Below are 18,476 nucleotides of genomic sequence, written 5' to 3' on the forward strand. Positions count from 1 at the left end.
AGAAAATACCATGAAATGCATATTAGATGATTCAAAGACAATAAAAATTTTCCCACAAAGAAAACATCAGACCCAAAAAACTTTATAGAGTAGTTCTACCACATATTCAAAGAAAAAAATAATTTCAGGTTTTTACAAAACTCTTCCAAGAGGATAGAGACAGAGAATATGCCCAATCTCATTTTATAAGTCCAGCATTTTGATGTTTAAACCTGACCAGAACAGTCAAATAGATAAAAATTATGCAACAATCACACTATTGAACAAAAATATAAAATATAAATGCGTGCATCCTAAGTCACTCCAGTCATGCCCGACTCTTTGTGACCCTATAGACTGTAGCCCACCAGGCTTCTCTGTCCATGGGATTCTCCAGGCAAGAATAACGGAGTGGGTGGCAATGCCCTCCTCCAAACATAAGTAATTAAATAAAATATTAGCAGTTGGCATAAAGTAATATATAAGTTAATACATCATCAGTGAGATAAGTTTATCCCAGGACTGGAAAGTTGATAACAACAGAAAATCATTTAATATAACTTTTCATATTATTAAAGGAAGAAAGGCAGATGATTATCTTAATAGATGCAGAAAAAGCATTTTTTATTTTTTTGTTGTTGTTGTTGTTCCTAATTTTATTTTATTTTTAAACTTTACATAATTGTATTAGTTTTGCCAAATATAAAAATGAATCCGCCACAGGTATACATGTGTTCCCCATCCTGAACCCTCCTCCCTCCTCCCTCCCCATACCATCCCTCTGGGTCGTCCCAGTGCACTAGCCCCAAGCACCCAGTATCGTGCATCGAACCTGGACTGGCAACTCGTTTCTTACATGATATTTTACATGTTTCAATGCCATTCTCCCAAATCTTCCCACCCTCTCCCTCTCCCACAGAGTCCATAAGACTGTTCTATATATCAGTGTCTCTTTTGCTGTCTCGTACACCGGGTTATTGTTAGCATCTTTCTAAATTCCATATATATGCGTTAGTATACTGTATTTATGTTTTTCCTTCTGGCTTACTTCACTCTGTATAATAGGCTCCAGTTTCATCCACCTCATTAGAACTGATTCAAATGTATTCTTTTTAATGGCTGAGTAATACTCCATTGTGTATATGTACCACAGCTTTCTTATCCATTCATCTGCTGATGGACATCTAGGTTGCTTCCATTTTTTAAATTCAATATTCATATATGATTTAAAAGAAATCTTAGCAAATTAGGTAAGCATGAAACTTCACTAATTTTATAAAAGGCAAACATAAACAGTCAAACAAAAATATATATTAAACATAAACCTAATGAGGTAATGTTGAAGGCATTTCCATTAAGGTCAGGAAAGAGATCAAGATGGCTATTACCATCACTTCTAGTCAACCACTGACTATGGGATCTAGCTGATGCAACCTAGTAGGAAGAAAAGAAACAAAGGAAATAAGAAAGCAAAAGAAGAACCAAAAGACTCATTTTTTACAGATGATATAATTTTCATCTTAATGTAAAAAAAAAAATCTAAAAGAAATTTTAGAAAAATTAAGACATTTAATAAGAAAGTTTGGCAAGTCTTGATATAAAAATCAGTTGTATTTATACATCAGGGATAGCCATTACAAAGCAGTTTTAAATAAGGACATTTTCAATGGCAACTAAAAATATAAAAATACTTAGGAATAATTATATCAAAAGTCAGGCAAACCCTTAATGGAGCAAATTAAGAAATTTTGATAAAAATCATCAAAGATGATTAAACAAGAGAAATAACCTGTTCTTGCAAAGACTCAATTTTGCCCCTATTAAGCCATAGATTAAGTGATTTACAATAAAAATTCTCAAATGGTTGTAGAGAGCACTGCAGTGCTTCAGGGCCTGGTAACATGTATCAGTAGGAGGTGGTAGAGAACACAGGGAACTAGATTCTGAAGGTCCTGGATCAACTGGGTCATATCATAAAATTGGATAAGAGAGAGTTTTTTGATTTGGAAGCATATTTCTACACTATATGATTTAATCCCTTAGCAAGGATGCCAGGAGACAATGTTATCACACTGCTAGGACAGCTCTTTATTGTTGTTTAGTCACTAAGCTGTGTGCAACTCTTTGTGACCCCATGTATTGTAACCTGCCAGGCTTCTCTGTCCATGGGATTTCTCAGGTAAGAATACTGGAGTGAGCTGCCATTTCCTTCTCCAAGGGATCTTCTCAACCCTTGCATTTCCTGCAAGAGATCAACCCTGCATTTTCTGCATTGGCAGGCAGATTCTCTACCACTGAGCCACCAGGGAAGTCCCAAGGATAGCTCTTAGATGCCTGGGAAAACCAATAGCACTCACTAAGTGAAGTATAAGTGCTAGAACTGCAACAGCCAGGAGAGGATCAACAGTTCACAGAAGTGGACATTCCAAAGTGATATAGTACATGAAGCAAAAAGCTGTCATCTGACTATATTCTACAGGAAGGCCTGAAAGAGCTTCCATTTATTAGAACAATAAATAATGTTCTGGTGAGACAGGCACCAACATCACTGAGAAGCCCTTTAACTTGGGACTGTCATTACAGAACTGGGCTCACAGACAGCAATTGGGGGTCATCCCAACATACTAGAGGCTAAGATGTGTGGCTTAACCATTAGAATAGAAGTGGGCACAGTTATCACAAACAATAACAAATTAGAATGGCAGCCAGGAGCAACCATGGAGATATTTAACAGAATGCAATCTTCCAAGTGGCCCAAGAGATGGACACCTTAATGATCCAGACCCACTGGGTTGAAGCAGAAACTGGGTGATTAGGAGGTAGGATCTTAGAACATCCAACATCAGAGCACTCTAGTAATTTTCCTAGTCTTTCCTCAATGGATGTAAAAGCTATTATCAGAAGGGAAAGGGAAAATCCAAATATATTGAGAACTGTTGGCCATAGGGGCTAAAGTAGCAAATGGTATGCCTTCCTTAGGATGAGGGCATGTAGAAGTAAAGTAATAAATAAAAGGAATTTTGACCCAGGTCTAGCTCACAGAGTGTCCACTGAGTCTGTGAATCCAGTAAGTGGCCATTTCTCTCAACCCTGAATTTAAAATGTAAACAGTATACTTGGTAGATGGCATAACCTTCACATTCATCTCTTGATCTGTAAAATAACATCTATCCCAATGGGGAAAGCCAGGTTAAAGACTCTGAAACTTCTCTCCTTCATGCAGCTAAAATAGTAAGTTACAAAGAATATTGCACCTTGGAGTGAGGAGGGTGGATTGCCAAAGATGAGTGCTACCATTAAGGTCTTAAAGTGTGCAGGAGTGGTAGTATCTAGCATATACCCATTTACTCCACTTGTGTGGCTCCTTCAGAAATGAGATAGATCCTGGTGGATAACAGTCTACTGCAAATTAAACCCAAGAATACTGTTGCTATGCCAGTTGAGGTATCTTTCTAGAGCAAATTATCACAGCTTTAGGTACATGGTATTTTGAATTCACATGATAACACCCATCAGTAAGAATTCACCATACAAGAAATGTTAAACAGTCAATAGAGAATATAGTATAAACAGCTGACCTTAGCCAGCCCCTGCCATGGTCTCCTCAGTATTAACACAATGGGCTTAAATATGAAGTAGCTGTGGATGCAACCTGACAAGTGTTCCAACTCACCAAAGCTAATCTAGCTACTGCTGATACTAGATATTCAGTCTTCTGGAAACCAATTCTAGACAACCCAGTTTAACATAACTCTCAAGAAGAGCAAGCAGCCACTTGGTGGCAGGTTGATTACACAGGACCTCTTAATGACTGAATTGTGTCCCCCCCCCCCACCATCCCCCCCCCCGCCGAAAGATATGCTGAAGTCCTGGTACCTTTGAATGCGAACTTGTTTGGAAATAGGTCTTTGAAGATGTATTTAAGATATAAGTTAAGATAAGGTGGCATACAGTGGGTTGGCCCTTAATCTGACATGTATCCTTAGAAGAGGAGAAGAGACACAGAGACAGACACATAGAGAAGAATGGCATGTGAAGACACAGAACTGGAGGTATGACAATCATGTGACCACAGAGACAGAGATGGGAACTGTGTAGCTATAAACTATAGAACAGGAAGCACTGCTGACAACCACAAGAAGCCAGGAGAAAGAGCATGGTCCTGCCATCACCTTGATTCTAGATTTCTAGCCTGTGAAATTGTGAGAAAATAATTTTCTGTTTTAAGCCATTCAATTTGAGGCCATTTGTTACTGCAGCCCTAAAAACTAATACAAGACGTTTCACCCTTGGCAAGGGATTTATTTCATCTAAAACTGATACGTATTATGGGTATGGTTCGCATTTCCTGCCTGCAGGACCTTGGTCAGCACAACTGAAAGCTTACAGGGATTCACCAACACAGAACACAGCATGCTACTTAACACTGCCTTGGACCAAGGGTCCCAAAACAGAGGTCTTCAGGGACTGGGAAATAGCCATAGTTTTACATTCCTCAATGGTGAAAAATTGAAAGCATTTTCCCCTAAAGTCAGAAACAAGACAAGGGTGCCCACTTTCACCACTACTATTCAACATAGTTTTGGAAGTTTTGGCCACAGCAATCAGAGCAGAAAAAGAAATAAAAGGAATCCAAATTGGAAAGGAAGAAGTAAAACTCTCACTGTTTGCAGATGACAGGATCCTCTACATAGAAAACCCTAAATACTCCACCAGAAAATTACTACAGCTAATCAATGAATATAGTAAAGTTGCAGGATATAAAACTCCAGCTATTTTCTTAGTGAAAACACTTACTCTCTGGGAACCAGGAGCTCTATACCTATAGGTTGCAGAGATATATCCTGGAAGATGGCATCCCATCTTTTCAGGGCATCATCTTCAAGTTGATGCCTCATCAGTACCTTTGAAAGGCCATTCAATTGTTGCATTAGGCCAGCATAGTCTGGATAGTATGTTTTGTGATAGATCCATGGGTTCCATTGGACATGTGTCCACATGTTGTACCATCTTTGGCACATAGGTGATCCTCTGTGTTATTTCTTGCCACTCCCTTGCTCAATGGTGACAGTAAATAGACAAGTGCAGGAGCCATGTCCTGAGAAGGGCAGAGAGTCTCAAACATTTAGGGATAAGGGTCTGGTCATGCTTTGTGTAAGTCACCTGGACCAGTAGAGGTGCTGGTGAAGGGTGAGGAGAGTCTACAAAGGGTGTTGGAGCAGTGGAATTACAAGTTGTACCTTTGAGTAAATTGAATAATTAGTTAATTGCATAAATAGGTATGATGGGCAGTTAATTCAGTTAGCCTTCCTCTTATAATTTTACCCCCAAAAGAGAATAAACTGAATCCTGAAGGATCTCAACTGTGGTGGATGCTATAGTATACCACCTGAATCTACCATGGCACTCCTTCCTTAAGCTGCCTGGACTGTTGACTGCTGACAAGTTATAGTCAACTCTCTCTGTAGCAAAGAGAGCTGAAAGGAGTTGCCTTACTCCAACATTCTGTTCCCCTTGGAGAAGCAGTCTACATGGAACATTTGACTGATGTGGGGGTTAAATGGTCTGGCTCCTTTAACTCAATTTAGGACATCTCTGAAGAGTCCATGTAGCTTCATAGCTCCTCATGATATCTATTGAGGCCTCTAATAAAATTGCATCATAGCTAAATGTCTCCTTCTGTTCCATCTTGCTTGTCTCACTCCTTTCTCAGGTGCTGACTGCATAAACTGCATAAAGGGCATAAACTGCTGCATATGAATCCCCATCTGAGTCTGTATCTCAGGGAACTTAAGCCAAGACAAAGTTTTACTATGGCATTTGAGAACCTGATCTTAAAATTTATATGAAAGAGAAAAATTCAACAATAGTCAAGAAAATTGCTGAAGAAGAAGAACAAAGGTGGGAAATGGGTGTCGTTGGTGGTGTTCTCTGCACTATCAGACGTCAAGACTTATTATAAAGATGTAGGAAATGAGACAGTATAATTTTGCTATGCTGCTGCTGCTACTGAGTCATTTCAGTCGTGTCCGACTCTGTGTGACCCCATAGACGGCAGCCCACCTTGGGATTCTCCAGGTAAGAACACTGGAGTGGGTTGCCATTTCCTTCCCCAATGCATGAAAGTGAAAAGTGAAAATGAAGTTGTTCAGTCACGTCCAACCCTCAGCGACCCCACGGACCGCAACCTTCCAGGCAAGAGTACTGGAGTGGGGTGCCGTTGCCTTCTCCATAATTTTGCTATAGAAGCAGATAAATAATAATGAAGAATAGAAAACTAGACATAGACTGAAACATACAGGAAAACTTGAATCATGACAATGAGTCTAACAGATCATTGAAAGAAAGATGAAATGTTTAGTAACTGTGTTGCTAGAATTTGCTATTTGATAATATAGGTATAAAGAAAATCCAACTGGATTAGTGACATATATAGAAGACAAAACTGTAAAACCTTTAGTTGTCAAAATAGGAGAATATCTTTCTGACATCAAGATAGAGAAGGATTTTCTAAATAAGACACAAAAAAGCATAAACTGCAAAATAAAAGATTAATACATTTGATTGTATTAAGAACTTATTGTCCTCAAAAGTCGCCATAAACAAAATAAAAAAGTAATTCACAGACTAGAAAAATATATTTTAAATTCACACAGCTACAATAGAGTAGTATCCAGAATATGTAGAAACCCTATAGATCAGTAAGAAAAACGAAAACTTCTTTTTTTGAAACAAAATACATGAGCAAGTATCTTTTATAACATTAATAGAAATCTTTAAAAAAAATCTTATAATAAAATAAAAGTTGTCTAAAAATGTGTACCACCTAGATATACACATTTAGCCAGGAGATGTAGAGGACTCATGCCTTTTGCTCATCTATGTACATTTCTTTAATCTTTCTGGTGACTTCAATCCTCATGAAAATCTTATCTTAAATATATTCTTAACATATTCAATATTATAACTAGCAAGCAAAAATTGGTTTCATCTCAACAAGATCTTCAAGCACAGTTCTTGAAAGATATTAAAATTCATTATGCTTAAGAAGCACTATATATATAAACACACATACATATACACATATGTATATACATGTAATAGCTGTGAGCATACATTTTATATGTTTAAGCATTGTAAATGGTAGAATTTATTTTTAAAATTAGCCGATGGGGAATTTCTCAACCAGTAGGAATTATGGTAGAAACTGCCTAGGAAATATCAACTAGAAATGGAGGATTTAACCATATCCCTCTCACTTTGCATTAGTCTGGAAATATTAAATATGTTACCATATCCTGCCTTTCCCCTCACACTGAATCCTTGGTGTTATCACCAACATTTAGCATCTTTTTCAGCAGAACATTAATTTTCTATTCCAATTCTCCTCCACATAGTGGTCCAGACAGCCACTATTAATTCTTCAGAGTTGGCAAAATAAATGACACTTATTTGCCATCTCTACTCTAGACCAAGAAACATAATAAAATAAACATTTTTAATTTTAGCCTTCAGGAACATTTGTTCATACAAATAATATATACAATATATTATCCCTCATTGATGAGCACCCTTCTTTGAAATCTTAAGCACCAAACCCAGAATCATAAGGACTTTGAACACTGGTACACATGCCATCTTTTAATGCTAGAAAAGTTTGTTTTCATAAAAGCCAATCTTATTTTTAGTCCTAGTCACTTTAGTCACTGTAACCAAAATTATGTAAACTTTCTAAATAGACTAAATATTCTAAAAATACAGTAGAACACCAGCCTCCACACCAACCAAGTCACAATATGGGTGTCTGGCCTAAACCCACAAAATGAGAATGATGGGAAGGTCATTTATCAAACTGCAGGGACCATAACACACTCCCACCCCTGTGTTGAAACAAGGCAATCAAATAGCTGTTACTCAAAGTGATTCCAGGATCTTTGGGAAAGCATCCCTGCATACCTGAAAATGCTGATCATATTAGGCTTATGATTTAAATCCCATGATTATATCCATGTGCATTTTGAACACTTTTCCATACTTTGAAAAATAGTAACTATTTCCAACTTTGTTACTATGTTTTCAGAACCTCCCTTGAAGAAATAAGAATGTGACATGGGCTGTGGAAAAATAATTTGTCTCAATCTATTTGTTACCACTTATACTGCAGCCTTGGGTACTTAGATTGCTAAATGAACAGCTGCTTTGACCATTAGGAAGACTTGGAATGATAACATCGAACATTATGACTTTCTCATCTCCTCTTGCATCTTTGGCTAATGGAGGTCCCATCACTGATGCCTTTAAATCACTGAAGCACATTTGGTAAAACAGAGAAATGTGTTTTCCCTTTTGTTGTCACTTGCTATTTGGAAAAGCAACAATGCCAAGCTGCTGCCTTACACCTGCTACATAACTTCATTTACTTTAAAACATTTCAGTTAGGACAATTGCTGGTTTCCATGCTCTAGAAGCAAATTTTTAAAGTATTTTAAATTGCAAGGTCTAAATCCCCACCATTGTATTTGTTGATTAGAAATGTTTTCAGTGGTGAAATTAGCGGTGATCAAGCTATGTGAGATTAGTGGGGGTGCGCCACCCTTTCAAATACAGACTGTAAGAATTTGGTGAGTCCAACTTTCTAACACTTTCGCAGCAAGTAAAGCCTTAGCACTAAAACTTCATACCCTGCTATAGCCCAACCCCTCCACAGCAATGACTTACTGGAGGGTTTTGTCATCTTTACTGACCAAAAAACAAATAATCTTGGTGTTGCCAAAAATTTTTTTCTTGCATTTCCCTTGCAATAAACCTTTAAAGAAAAGTGCTCTTACAGTGTAGTGAGGGCAGGGAGTAAAATTATTGCAACATAGTTTAAAGTGACAAAAAATAAAGTGTAAGCAAGATTAATGCTGATCAAATGGAAAATGGTCCATTTGTGGAATATTATGCAATATTAGAAACTATTAGTAAAGAATAATTAAGCTACGTAAAAGTGACTTGGGACATGAGGGTATTCTAAAAAGTGTTATATGAGGAAAATGGTCTAAGAGGAAGAGCATTTAATATTCCATTTTTATAAAGCAGTGTGTAGTGTATGTGTGTATGTGTGTGTGTCTGTGTGTGTACATGAAATTACAAAACAATACATAACATGGGGCACTAAATGATAGAGATGAGTGGAATGGGAAAGTGAGGTAAGCAGAAAATAAAAGCTGGGAAAAGACTGTAATATGAAATTTCATTTTGTATGAAATTATGGATAAGGTGATGGCACCCCACTCCAGTACTCTTGCCTGGAATATCCCATGGACGGAGAAGCCTGGTGGGCTGCAGTCCATGGGGTCGCCAAGAGTCGGACACGACTGAGCAACTTCACTTTCACTTTTCACTTTCATGCACTGGAGAGGGAAATGGCAACCCACTCCAGTGTTCTTGCCTGGAGAATCCCAGGGATGGGGGAGCCTGGTGGGCTGCCGTCTATGGGGCTGCACAGAGTCAGACTCGACTGAAGTGACTTAGCAGCAGCAGCAGCAGCAGCATCAGCATATGTGCATGCATATGTATGTTTACAGAAAGTGGAAGAATAAGGTGATTTTCTACCAATGACTTATTGTTCATGGTACACTAAGTAGAAAAAGTGTCTTGTAATGAGTATCTTATGATTCTATTTCAGGATAAAGGGAATAAACCACACTTCTATGTGGATATATCTATGGTCATGTATGCTCGTATGAGCAAAAAATGATACACAATAATACCTTTAGGGTCTGATCTTGGGTTGGGGTGGATTAATAGGATGTGAGGTGCTGGAGTGTGTGATTATTAGATCTGCCAATTTTTGAATTGCATTGTGTTGACTTACATATTACAACACAAATGCACTACTTCTGAAATTTGAAAAGGGGCAAATCTGAGACTGTGGATATCTGAACGGTTTTCTAAACAAGCTTATTTATTTAAAGAATTTATTTTAAACCAATAACCTCACTAAATTCACCAATGTACTGAGTCCTAAGTGGAAATCCTTAACTTAGTTCCCTATTTTGGCCAAAGTGCTTAAAATTAATTCATTTGTAGTACTAAAATTCTTAAGCAACTACCTGACTAAAGCCATTAAAGTTAAATCATGTTCATTTCCATTTGATCATGTTTATTGTCATTTTGGGTTTCCCTGGTGGCTCAGCAGTGAAGAATCCACCTGCAATGCAGGAGACAGGGGTTCACTTCTTGGGTCAGGAAAATCCTCTGGATAAGGAAATGACAACCCACTCCAGTCTTTTTGCCTGAGAAATCCCACGGATAGAGGAGCCTGGCAGGCTACAAACCATGGGGTTGCAAGAGTTGGACACTCACTAAACAACAACAATCGAAGAAGGCAATGGCACCCCACTCCAGTACTCTTGCCTGGAAAATCCCATGGATGGAGGAGCCTGGTAGGCTGCAGTCCATGGGGTTGCTGAGGGTCGGACACGACTGAGCGACTTCACTTTCACTTTTCACTTTCATGCATTGGAGAAGGAAATGGCAACCCACTCCAGTGTTCTTGCCTGGAGAATCCCAGGGATGGGGGAGCCTGGTGGGCTGCCATCTATGGGGTCACACAGAGTCGGACACGACTGAAGTGACTTAGCAGCAGCAAACAACAACAAATTGTCGTTTTTGCATAGGAGTAATGCTTCTGATTTTTGAGTGCTGACTAATGAGAATTACTAAAAATTAGCATTTATGGAACTGCTTCTATATGCCATACATTACACTTTTTTTTGAGCTATAATTTATATTCAGTAAAATTTCCCCTTTCAAGTGTACCGTAACCATAAAAGTCCTCCAAGGAACAGATGCCGAGATGGGAATAAACATGTATTATACTGGCAAGTGTTGGCTTGTTTGTTTGATTGACTTTAGCTATTGTAATAGGAATTTAGTTGTTTGCCACTGATATCTTTTACACAATCCTATACCGCAGGTATAATTTGTAGAACAAATTTACTTTAAATAGCTTGCCCATGGCAACTCAGAGCTGGTCTGATCTTTAAAACGGTGCTTGTAGCCACATGTGACCTATTGTTGCCAAGATCCTGAGTCTTCCTTAAGTGACAGTGGGTTGTGCATGTGGTTACTCAGAAGCAGTGGAGCATGGAGTATATTTCCTGGCTAGTTCCTCAGTTCAAGGATGTGATCAATATCACAAAAACTTTCAAAACCTTTTACTGACTTATCTTTGCATAGTAGGACTATGCAAAGAAAATATGGAAGAGTAGAAAATAGAGAAAAAAGTCACCCACACTCTATTTAGTAAGCACATAAATTTAAGTTGCAGTTATGGCAGTTGAGGGGAAAATTATTGAAAGATAACATCAATAATAAGCTGGGTGAGGCTACTGTAAAATGAGTTGTTTATTTATGTAAATTTTCTCTGTGTTTCATGTGTAGTGATGACATTACTAAAAATCAATTTTTGGTTTTTAGGACCACAGCATAAAATTCAGAAGAAATAAGAACATGTAGACAAATATTCAATCTTCTACCTTTATGATTCAGATTTTTGTAAAATTAGTGGAATGATTCGACTGAAAACTAGCATTATTAATCATAATATGACTTCTAAGGAATTCACCTGATGGAAGGTGGTAGGGAAGAGAAGTTAAACAAAATCTTTGTGATGTTGTCTTTAATGTTGTTTTGGTCTTTTATTTTCAGCAGGGATTAGAGTGGCATTAAGGAAGTAAGAACTGTAGAGAAATTAAATTGTGTGATTTATGGGTAAATAACTTAGTAATACGACCCCAGTGAGACCAAGGGGTTGGGATTTGAGGGTGGGTTTGAGAGAATATGATTTGAAAGCTATCATTTTTTTTCCTGTATTTTTTGCTTTTTAAATCTAGGGTTACATTTATTCCTGCAGAAGGTTATCAGTAAAATACAAAAACACAGAAACAAGAACACAGAAACTAGTCTTTATTCCAGACCCCTTGTGTATATGTATGTGTAAACTAGCAAGCTATAAGCTCTAGAGAGCTTAGAAAAGGCATCCTAGCCTCTATCTAACCAGAACATCAATGTTTATCTACCTATCCCATAATTAAAATCACATGTCTGACCATAAGCTCTGAGTGAGGGTTTGCTTACCTTAATGACTGCTTGTAAACTACTTGGCCACTTAAGTGTCATTGGCTCTGTGAATTGAATCAGAAGGGAGAAAAGTGTCAATGTCAGAATCTACTTTAGGCCTTTAAGCTGATTCTACAACTTATAAAGCCATTCATATAAACAAATTCCAACCTCAAATATTTTTTTCCTCACCTCAGTCCATCAAATTGCAAGTTAAGTACTAATTCTGGTTGGTTGAATAACTCAACAGACCAAAAATATGTACTCATTACCTTAAAGTGCAAGTGATTTGCAAAATTTCACCTAGATGTTTTTATTCATGTCATGAAAAATTATGTATATTACCATTATTCAATATTTAGTCATCAGCCACTTTCTAAACAGTTTGAAATGTCAAGTCAAACCTAAACTTTATAAATTTTAAAGTGTTTAATTACACTAAGAAAAGAAAAATAGGATGAAATTATTCAGAGCTTAATTCTTAGACTGTTGAAAGGAAAATGTAAATTTTAACAATTTCCAATAGGTTCAAAATCAGAAGTTAATTTTATTTTTCAAGTGAACCAAATTCTTTTGTTTAAATGCCAATCTATTCATAGAATTACAAACTTACTGTATTCTAGAAAAGACTTAGATAATTGATACAAATATTTAAAAACAAATCATTGATATTAATAACATACAAAATGTATGCATTCTAGATAAGTGATTCCATTCAATTTTACACTTAATTGAAACATGTTAGATTTCCAAACATAAGTTTAATTTTTTCTTCCTGAGTTTGGTCAACTTTGCCTTAACAAGTAGTGCATGCCTGCCTGGTTCTACCTTTTTACTCTACTGGAATATATAAATATCATATTAATGACATTTTAATATTTGTTTTAATTCTATAACATACTTTATCTTACAATATCTTTTGTCTTTACTTTTCAAGTAAGGGAACTATTTGTAGACCTTAATTCTTGACTAAGTAGATGGAAGCATTTCTTCAGAGGCATCTGAGGTATGGTAATATGACTATGACCAACTTGATAAACGTACACCAAAAGACCGCAAGACATTTACCCATGTAAATTTAAGAAAACAGAATGCAAAGATAGGAGGAAGAGAAATGTAGAGAGTAAAGTGAAACTAGCTTACATAGAAATAATAAGTGACTTTACTGAAGTGGTTTGTGTCTTGACCTACTTTAAAGAGGAAGCTATTTAGAATGATCATATATTATGCCAACTTTCTTATAAAAGTTAGTGAACCCAGTGGAGGAATTTTTAGGAAAAGATTTAGCTTTTTTCCTTCCCCTGTATTACATGATCTAGACTTGTAAATGGAATGACTAGATTTCAGTGATTGGCATCTGCACTGTAAATTCATCAGTTCATTATTAATTACATTTTGTCAAGATTTTTTTTTTAAAAGCGTAAAAAAAAAAAAGCATAGAATGATCCCCTAAGTAAACCATTCATTTTGATAGTCACTGAGATTTTAAAATTAAATTGGAATGGAAGCTTCAGTTTTATAAATAAAATAAAATAATTAATTCAAGAACAATAGTTTTAATATAACATACACTCTTTTAGAATAAGCATCTGTTGAAGTGTTCTGACTTTCCAAGAAAAATTGAATATTCAAACTAAATTTTGTATACAATTTCTCTGCAAGCTTGTACTTTGACATGAAAGTTTAAAATTTTTAAAGTAAAAGTTGGGATCAAGTTAAAGAAATTATGCATGCAATAAGGATCTCTGAGTGATTATGTTTATCATTGCAAGACTGAGCACAATTTGGCCCAGATTCTTAGGAGCCAGGAGAAAATAGAAACCCTAGCTATGATGATTCTTATATAAAAAAAAAAAATGAAACATAGCTCTTAGGGAAAATGAAGTTATGCCTAGGAATAAAGCATAAACAGTTCCCTCTGGGACTATTTTGTAAACTTTACTTTGGAAACTGCATAATCTTAAATTCAATAGTAAATTTCATATAATTTCTTATTTTGGCCATTTAATAAAATAAGAGAGCATAATATTAGTAGGAACCTGGAAGCCTATTGATTGTCTGAATCATAGAGAACAGACATTCAACTCACCCAGTTGTTAATCACTTTTATTCTTGGACTATGTGCCCTAAAATTATACTTCTTCCTCAAAGTTGGGCTTTTATAGGTATAATTCAGATATCAGCCCTCTGAAAATCTCTGCTACATCTAGTGTTATGGAAGGTAGGTAAAGAAGAAATAAAATATGTATTTAAAAAAAAATCCCCAAAGAAGAAAACCAAAACAATAAAATTAGATATAAAAATTGACAAACTTTCCTAAAATTTAGGATATACATATATAAATATGCTCTGAATGTACACATTGAAAGGGCACATTATGTGCCTGGGAAAATAGACTGAGAACACTGAGAAAATCTAACAAAATTATAGGTCATTCAAGAAAGTGAGTACATTCTTTTGACATCTGGATTAAAAGTCTAAATCATGTAAAAATGAAAGAAAAGCAAATTGTTAAGAATCCAATAGCAAAATTTTATGCCTTCTGGGGTAAACCAAAAATGAAAATCTCAGCCAAGTATTTTATATTCAGATAAATTGTTTTCCAAGTGTAAAGTCAAACTCTTTTCAATATCCCATGAGTTAGTCCTGAGGTATCTACTAGAAAATTAACCTTCAGACAACTAAAAGGACTGGTAATATATAAGGACTGGTGGTGAGCATTAGCATATAGTTAATTGTAGCACTATGAATAAACAATGATTAAAAAGAAAGTACATAATGCTTGCTCTTGAACAGGTCTCAGTAATTAATGATCTTAAAGGTAGTGGTGGTTTAGTTGCTCAGTTGTGTCCGACTCTTGTGATCCCATGAACTGTAGCCTTCCAGGCTCCTCTGTCCATGGGATTCTCCGGGCAAGAATACTGGAGTGGGTTGCCATTTCCTTCTCCAGGGGACCTTTCTGACCCATGAATTGAATCCAGGTCTCCTGCATTTCAGGAAGATTCTCTACCAACTGAGCTACAAGGGAAGTTCTACTACATAATGTACCAATTCTAAAGGTGACATCTTCCCCAGGGGTATAGAGTAAATGGCAAGAAGGAACAGGGATAGAACACAGACTGCTTTAAACATATTTTGTTTTATAGAACTGACTTTGAAACCATGCAAGCATTTTATGGGCTTCCCTGGTGGCTCAGATGGTAAAGAATCCACCTGCAATGAGGGAGACCTGGGTTCGATCCCTGGGTTGGGAAGATCCCCTGGAGGAGGGCATGGTAATCCACTCCAGTATTTTTGCTTGGAGAACCCTCATGGACAGAGGAGTGTGGCGGGCTACAGTCCATGGGGTCAAAAAGAGTCAGACAAAAAAAGTTGTATCTCTAAACACTGAAGTTAAAATGAGATAAATGAATCTAAATGGGTAACTAGTTGCTGGCATAATAACACAGAAACTAATCAAAATAACTTAAAAAAAGTTTTGGGCTGTACATCCCTAACAGTATATGCCCTAAATGACAAAAATTGCTGGAAAAATTTAAACAGTTTTTTTAGGTGAGTCAGAGGTAAAGAATTTGCCTGCCAATGTGGGAGATGTAGGAGACACAGGAGATGCTGGTTCAATCCCTGGGAGGGGAAGATCCTCTGGAGGAGGAAATGGCAACCTACTCCAGCATTCTTGCCTGGAAAATTCCATGGACAGAGGAGCTGGCAGGCTGCAGTCCTTTGGGTCGCAAAGAGTTGGACACAACTGAGCTTGCACGTAAATATGTTTTTTCAGTCATTTTATAGGTAGTAGTGATTGTACTGCAATTCAAAAATGGTATGTATATAAAGTATAATTCTATGATCTTATAATTCTGTAATTCAGTGTCCTTCACAAGCAAGATTCTTGGCAAGGGAGAAAGGAAAAACAGATGTCAGAAAGAAGAGATTAAGTAAAGACCTTTTAGTCCTGAATTTGAAGTATCAATATAAATCAATGATATTTTTTACTTGAAAAAAACTATTTTCTAAATTTTTCAACTGAAAATTCCCATAAATACTGATGCACCCATTAACAACGAGTACCTCCAGAACCTAGAATTTAGTGCTGAAATCTACTTTCTTTCTTTCTGAAAGGAGCCAGAGCTCCTTGGAGAAATAGCTAATTCCAGGACCGGGACAGGAAATGTACAGATCATGTTGTATGCTCTTGTCACATCAAATAATAAGGAAGCTATCAAATATCACTAGGTTTATGTCAAAGATTTGGGAACCAACTTGCAGAGATTGTCAAAGATGAGACAATACAAAGACCAATGAGAGGAAAAAATACTTCAAAAGATTGAAATATATCAAATAAGTTTAAATCCAGGAGTTCATAATGATAATTAAAAATTTATCAGCAATTGAAAGACACTAGTGAACCAACTCATTATCTTGAAAACTTATAAACAAAGAACTACTGGATAATGAAATAGAATAGCAAGATTTTCTTTATTTTGGTATTTTAGCAAATAAATAAAAAATAACTGATAGAATATCACTGTCTTGTAACCCAAAATGAAAGCAGGGGTCCTCAGGCTTTTTGGCACCAGGGACCAATTTCGCGTAGACAATTTTCCACATACCAGGGATGGGGTGGGAAGGTTTGGGGATGATTCACGTGCATTACATATATTGTGCACTTTATTTCTAATCTAATGCTGCTGCTGATCTGACAGGAGGTACCTGTGGATGGCTGGGAGGTTGGGGTCTCCTGAATTAATGGATCTAGGCATACAGTTACTGCTAACATCAGAAAGAGCAAGATAACCAGACAGGTGTCTCCTGATGGAGGAAAAAAGTGCCTCCTAAAAAAAAAAGTATTTTCAGAAAATCAAGTCTGAATCTGGTCAGTCCTCCAGGTTCAAAGACTAATTTATAAAAAATTCAGAAGGAAGAGGAACACATTAAACTATACTTTGGGGATGTAATCAGCAAAATCCTATAGGACATACAATCAAGTTTCTTCAGCAAACACATTACAAAGAGAAAAAAAAAGACAGAGTCAGAAACCAATAGATGAAAAGCAACTTCAAATGAATATATTAACCAATCACATGTGAGCCTTGTTTGGATCCTGATTCAAACTAGAAAAATTTGTAACATTAAAGCAATAATTGGAAATTTGAACACTGAATATTTGATAATATTCAGGAATTATTAATTTAAAAAATATCATGATATTGTGTTATATAAAAAAGTCCTTTTCTTTTAGAGTTACATACTGAAATATTTGTTCATAAAATAAAATGTTGTCTGGAATTTGTCACAAAAGAATTTGGCAAGATGAATATAGGGTAAGGGTATTTTGTTAAAGCTGGATAATGGCACATGGGGAGTTTACTACATTGTTCCCTATATTTTTGGGGGTAAATGTTCAAAAATAAAACATTTAAAACAAAAACCTGCATGGCATTGTCACCCCCTGAAGACACTTGAAATATTTGCAATTTTCTCCGTTAAGGAGTTATTTCTTTTCCGCTGTGTCTGAAGAAAGCAGCCAGTGCTGCATGCAAGATCAGCGAGGGTTAAAGAGAATAAGCAGCTGATACATCTGGGGAGCATTAGCTATGTTAAGGACAAGCCAGCATGAAAAGGTAACCGGAAGAAGCAGCTGAATATTCTCTGGTCAAGCCTTGAGGTCATCTGAATAGAGGGACTGTGGTTTACAGACTAGCATAGGACATTTATCATTTCAGCACTTTGTTTCAAACCCCAGCACAAGAGTTCCTTTGGTTTGGAATTGGATCAAAACCGAGTAAAAGACTTTTTTATTCTCCATAAGCAATTTTAAATGTTTTGTATACCTTTCAGGAAAGAAAAGACAGGATTTATAATATAGTAACAAAAATTGAATGTCTCTTAGAGTTTTTTCTATATTACAAAATTTTTCATTAGCCATAAATGTGAATATGATAAACACTTCTTTTGACTGTCCTATCAGTTTACGATCTACAGTATGTATTATATGTGGCACTGTGAAAAGCATGGTAGTTACAGGGTTATTGCAATTTCATGGAATGTAAGACTGAAATAAAACAAAATTATCTAAAATATTGACTCTGCCATTTCTCATCTTGTTGGGTTGGAAAGTTTATTTTGGTTCCCTCATCTGTAAAACAGGATGTTTTGTAGTAAGGTTTAGAGATAATGCATAAAGCACCTCACCCATAGCTTCAATATGTGGAAGAATTGTCATTTTCAGATTTGCTTTCTTATAATCAATGAATTCTGCCACTTGCCTTTGAGTAAAGGCATCTTTCAGTATGACATCTTTCTCTTTTTATAAACACCACTATTAGGTGCTGTCTGATGCTATCAGATCAATCTCTTCTGAAGAAAAACTTGAAATGAGTCAATGCTCA

General features: G+C 36.3%; 1 long non-coding RNA gene across 3 annotated transcripts in view; it reads right to left on the reverse strand.

The window, feature by feature from the left end:
* Positions 1–18,476, reverse strand: part of LOC133246074 (uncharacterized) — a 195,009-nt gene that overhangs the window by 84,251 nt on the left and 92,282 nt on the right. Inside the window, exon 5 of one of the 3 annotated variants that reach the window (XR_009735891.1) lies at positions 9,587–12,152. The exons of the other annotated variants lie outside the window; for them this stretch is intronic. This is a non-coding gene — a long non-coding RNA (uncharacterized LOC133246074). Of the gene's footprint in view, positions 1–9,586; positions 12,153–18,476 lie in introns of those variants that run through there. 3 annotated transcript variants of the gene reach the window in all.

This window comes from Bos javanicus, chromosome 4, assembly GCF_032452875.1.
Source record: "Bos javanicus breed banteng chromosome 4, ARS-OSU_banteng_1.0, whole genome shotgun sequence".
Classification (NCBI taxonomy): Eukaryota; Metazoa; Chordata; class Mammalia; order Artiodactyla; family Bovidae; genus Bos; species Bos javanicus.